This window comes from Pygocentrus nattereri, chromosome 24, assembly GCF_015220715.1.
Source record: "Pygocentrus nattereri isolate fPygNat1 chromosome 24, fPygNat1.pri, whole genome shotgun sequence".
Lineage (NCBI taxonomy): Eukaryota > Metazoa > Chordata > Actinopteri > Characiformes > Serrasalmidae > Pygocentrus > Pygocentrus nattereri.
In genome coordinates this window covers 1106161-1112129 of record NC_051234.1, presented here as the reverse complement: position 1 = coordinate 1112129, position 5969 = coordinate 1106161, and the positions used below count along the sequence as shown (strand labels likewise).

Sequence of the window (5969 nt, the reverse complement as noted above, 5' to 3'; positions counted from 1 at the left end):
GCTGTCCGAGCAGCCACTGGGAAAACGACAAAAAAAAAGAAAATCAAAAAAAAAAAAAACGAGTCTTGCTAGTGGATAGATCAGAAAAATCAAACCTGTATATAGCAACAATACCACATCTGACCGGCCAGTGGGGTTTGTTGTGCACTTGCTTAATGGACTACATCCAATAAAACACTGTGGCTGAACTGTAACGCGCTGTACGACGTGTCTTCTGTTCGTCAGGGTTTGTACGTTTTCAGTTTCGGTTCCTCAAGAGACAAACTTACTTTTATCACACGAAGAATCACATAAGCGCAGACACCACTTCCTGATGTGGCCCACAGAAATAGAACAGGATCTGTTTCTACGATGTAACCCTTCATCTCTTCTCCTCTCGCAGTTTCACGCCGCTGCAGCCCACAGAGTCAAAGATTCTTCGCTCACTGTGCCGTGCAGCTTTTACGCCATGTATGCATTTTATACACGCAACCTGTACATCCCTGCCACAGGTCTCACGGATCCTGACTTGGTGTTGGGATAAGAACTCCTGGGGATGTTTGGGCGCTGATGAAGCTCATAGCAGGAGGCAGTGATGTGCTCCTCAACTCTGCCCAGCAGACGAGAAGTCCTTCGTTGGCCGATGTATGTAGTGGAAGTTTCCACAGCTGGAAAATTACAGCCAAGTTGTGACATTTTCATCGTGGTGGAGGATATGAGTGAGCAGTCAAACAGTGGAAAGCTATTAACATTTATGGCGTTTAGCAGGCGCTCTTATCCAGAGAGACTTCTTGTCCACTCAGAGAAAGGATCTTTGCTGGTTGCGAATAGCTTAGAGTGAAAGCTACTGCTGAGCTCAGATACTGCTAGAATCAAAAGCCCCATGCTGATACCTAGAAATAAGAAACGGACCATGCAGTACATTTCAGTAAGACCTTAGTGCTGTATACGATGTGGTGTCTTCAGTCTGCGTTTGAAGACCACCAGAGAATCTGCTGTTCGGACAGCCAGTGGGAGTTCGTTCCACCACCTGGGTGCCAGGACGGAGGAGGTCTTCCATGCGTCTTGAAGGACGGCGGGTCAAGCCGAGCTGTACTCTGAGCTCGGAGAGCTTGAGGTACGTTTTTGACCATTGCCTTAGGCAGGCAGTGCTGGTTCATTTGTGGTTTGTAGGCAAGCATCAGGGTTTGAAATCTGCGAAGTGCCAGTGAAGCGAGCGCAGCAGTGGAAGGCCATCAGATAAACTGTACAATTATAAGTTAAATTAAGTGATTTTTTAATCCCACAAACGGGGAAATTCCACCTCCGCGTTTAACCCATCCGTGAAGTGAAACACCACATACACACTAGTGAGCGCACACACACACACTAGGGGGCAGTGAGCACACTTGCCCGGAGCGGTGGGCAGCCCTATCCGCAGCGTCCGGGGAGCAGTTGGGGGTTAGGTGTCTTGCTCAAGGACACCTCAGTCATGGACTGTCGGCTCTGGGGATCGAACCGGCAACCTTCTGGTCACAGGGCCGGATTCCCTGACCTCCAGCCCACGACTGCCCCAGTTGACCCCCAGGTGACCAGTTAACCTACATTTTAACTACGTTTTGAGTTTAAAACACCAGCAAAACAGGCCAAAAAAGGGAGCTGGTTCAAACAGTTACTGAGAAATCTACTAACTCGTTAAAAACACAGTCCAGACAAGCTCTCCAACCCAAACCTGAAAAGACGACGTGCCGAACGAGGCGCCTTCATTTTTGTCTATAAAGACCAATTGGAATATTTTGGATTGTTTCTGACGAATCCGTGAATGAAAACTTTCACAAAGTCAACACGTTTGAATTTGTATGGAGGAGATGTGGACTTCGCTCGTTGTTTATTTTAGGACGTTTAGTTGAAATGCTGCATTAAAACTAACCCCATCGTGTGGAGGCTGCGCTTGAGCGTGTTCAGCTCTCGCTGTGAGCCGTTAAAGCTCGTAAACTCTTCCACTCTCAGTGATTAAAACAGTTCAGGAACCTTTTTACCAAGACACAAATCAGTAATTAAAAAACTGAACCTTGAAAAAATCCGACCAAAGACCAAACAAGCCCAACTTATTCTTAATGAAATGTACAACCAAGTATTTCAAATATTGGAAATTAATACAGGTTCAGCTGGAATTTGGAATGTATTATAATAACATCATAATAAGAATTCCTGGTCATGTGATGACAAAGTAAAAGACCCTTTTCCCACAACCAAATAGGTAAGCCCAGATTTTATATTACTGATTTTTAGGAAAATTAAGATAAACTAATTGATTCCATATGACAACACCATGTAGTAGAGGGTTAAACATCACAGCCAGGAAGGGTTGCCAGGCCCAGGAGAACATCTCCAATGAGGATTTAAAAGCCATCAACCAGAAGCTGGAAGTTTAGCATTTCTTACCATAAACTGCTTTTCCAAACGAACCCGAATCAGCAGGAAAACCACAAAACCTGACCCTGATGGTTGCATAACTGCCCCTTACGTTTGACATGAACTCCTATAGAGTGTAAATACTATTAAGATGTTTATTAACATCCCATTAATCCAGAGGGGAAGGTATTTGCACCCTATTGTGAACAGAGGCCAGGGCCAGTCCCAGAAGGCACCCTATTGTGTTCTGCAAGTTAATTTGCTCATCTAACGTGGCTCAATGAATAATATACATAATATATCGCTGTTGTCGGAACTTGCATCTCCATTTTTGCCGATTTTCCATTTTTTACATAATTTAAAAATGCTTGTTGGCCTTTATATTGTGTGTAAATTTCATGAAGGATGGACCAAAATAAATGGGCAAAAATTACTTTGGAAAAAGTCCATAAAAAGTAAAGTAGGTTTTTTCCTTCTCCTGTAAAGAAGAAGCTCATCTAAAGTGTCTGTGTATGTGTGTGTATGTGTGTGTGTATATACACACACACACACACACACACACACACACATATATATATATATATATATATATATATATATATATATATATATATATAAATATAAACACACACACACACACACACACACACACACACACACACACACACACACACACACACACACATATATATATATATATATATATATATATATATATATATATATATATATATATATATATATATATAAACACACACACACACACACACACACAAGGAATTTTGGGTCAGACTGCACTAAGGTTGATAGAGGGCGCTCATGAGCTTTCCTCTGAACGCCAGGATGAGACATGGACACCTGCCGCCTGCTGAACTTCCGAAATGCTGCTGAGAGACTTTTATTTCGGCAGTTTTCAGACTAATTATGATGACGCAGCAGTTCAGTGGCATAATAACTGTAGATATTGAGACATTAATATTAAAGTGTTCCTCATAAGAATGCACTTCAGCTGGGATTGCAAACCGCGTTAAGCTCAAATTGTCATCACTTAACTAATTATAATTTACAATGAATATTATTATACAGTCTCAAAACAGATGGTTCTTAAAGAGTTGTTTAGTAAAGGTTCTATGTAGACCCATGAGCCCTTAAAGAAGGGTTCTTGATGGAGAATGTACATGAATGTGCTACAGATGCTTCTATATAGGGTTCTTCTGTTGTTACAAACTGTTTTTCAAAAAGAAGCATCTACTGCACGTTCTACATCCATCTGAAGAACCACTTCATGGTGTAAAGAACCCTTTAATCATGCAAATGGTTAAATGGCTTTAAGTGTTCATGGTTCTACACAGAACCATTTTCCAAAGAACCCTTAAAGAACCATCTTTTTTTAGAGTGCAGAGTTGAAAAAATAGTGGCAAGTTTAATTTATTAACCACAAGACATTCCCATGACAAGACACTCCCAGTACAAGACATTCCCAGTACAAGACATTCCCACGACAAGACACTCCCACAACAAGACAATCCCACAACAAGACACTCCCAGTACAAGACATTCCCATGACAAGACACTCCCAGTACAAGACATTCCCAGTACAAGACATTCCCACGACAAGACACTCCCACAACAAGACACTCCCTGTACAAGACATTCCCACTACAAGACACTCCCACTACAAGACATTCCCATGACAAGACACTCCCAGTACAAGACACTCCCACTACAAAACATTCCCACGACAAGACACTCCTAGTACAAGACATTCCCAGTACAAAACACTCCCAGTACAAGACATTCCCACGACAAGACACTCCCACTACAAGACATTCCCACGACAAGACACTCCTAGTACAAGACATTCCCAGTACAAAACACTCCCAGTACAAGACATTCCCACGACAAGACACTCCCACTACAAGACATTCCCACAACAAGACACTCCCACTACAAGACATTCCCACAACAAGACACTCCCACTACAAGACATTCCCACAACAAGACACTCCCACTACAAGACATTCCCACAACAAGACACTCCCACTACAAGACATTCCCACAACAAAACACTCCTACTATAAGACACTCCCATTATAGCACATTCCCATGTCCCTGCATAAGTTACACCCACCAAAAGACATTTTTATTACAGGACACTCTTACAAGACACTCCTATTATAAGACACTCCCACCACAAGACATTCCCATTATAAGACACTCCCATTACAGGACACCATCACCACAAAACACTCCTACTAAAAGACACTCCAATCACAAGACACTCCTACTACAACACACCCCCGCTGTAAGACACTCCCACTATAGCACATTCCCATGCCCCAGCATAAGACACTCCCACCACAAGACACTTTTATTACAGGACACTCCTACAAGACACTCCTACTCTAAGACACTCTTACTACAACACACTTCCATTACAAGACTGTCCCATAATAAGACACTCCCATAAAACACTGCTAATATAAGTCACTCCAATCATAAGACACTCCTACCAAAAGACAATCTCACCACAAAACGCTCCCATTAAAATGACACTCCTAATACAAGGCACTCCCATTAAAGGATACTCCCACTAGACCACTAGACATTCATAGACACAACACATTATAACACTCCCACCACAAGACACCCCCACTACAAAACACTCCTACAATAGGACACTTCCATAGTAAGACATTCCCATCACAGGACACTCCCACCACTAGACATTTTTATTATAACAATTCTATCATGACGCTCCTACTATAAGACATTCCCACCACAAGACATTCCATGACAGGACACTCCTACTACACGACACTCCCACCACAAGACATTCCATAACAGGACACTCCTACCGCAAGACACTCCTACTATACGACACTCCCACCACAAGACATTCCATGACAGGACACTTCTACTATACGACACTCCCACCACAAGACATTCCATGACAGGACACTTCTACTAAACGACACTCCCACCACAAGACATTCCATGACAGGACACTTCTACTAAACGACACTCTCACCACAAGACATTCCATAACAGGACACTCCTACTAAACGACACTCCCACCACAAGACATTCCATGACAGGGCACTCCTACCTCAAGACACTCCTACTACATGACACTCCCACCACAAGACATTCCATGACAGGACACTTCTACTATACGACACTCCCACCACAAGACATTCCATGACAGGGCACTCCTACCTCAAGACACTCCTACTACATGACACTCCCACCACAAGACATTCCATGACAGGACACTTCTACTAAACGACACTCCCACCACAAGACATTCCATGACAGGACACTTCTACTATACGACACTCCCACCACAAGACATTCCATGACAGGGCACTCCTACCTCAAGACACTCCTACTACATGACACTCCCACCACAAGACATTCCATGACAGGACACTTCTACTAAACGACACTCCCACCACAAGACATTCCATGACAGGACACTTCTACTAAACGACACTCTCACCACAAGACATTCCATAACAGGACACTCCTACTAAACGACACTCCCACCACAAGACATTCCATGACAGGACACTCCTACTAAACGACACTCCCAC

At 43.1% G+C, this 5969-nt stretch overlaps 1 protein-coding gene across 1 annotated transcript in view; it reads left to right on the top strand.

The window, feature by feature from the left end:
* ube2e2 (ubiquitin-conjugating enzyme E2E 2) overlaps positions 1-194 on the top strand; it is a 41258-nt gene extending 41064 nt beyond the window's left edge. Inside the window, exon 6 of the mRNA XM_017682325.2 lies at positions 1-194. This exon is cut by the window's left edge and continues 630 nt beyond it. The gene's annotated coding sequence lies outside the window, so the exon portion shown is untranslated.
* Positions 195-5969: the final 5775 nt, after the last annotated feature.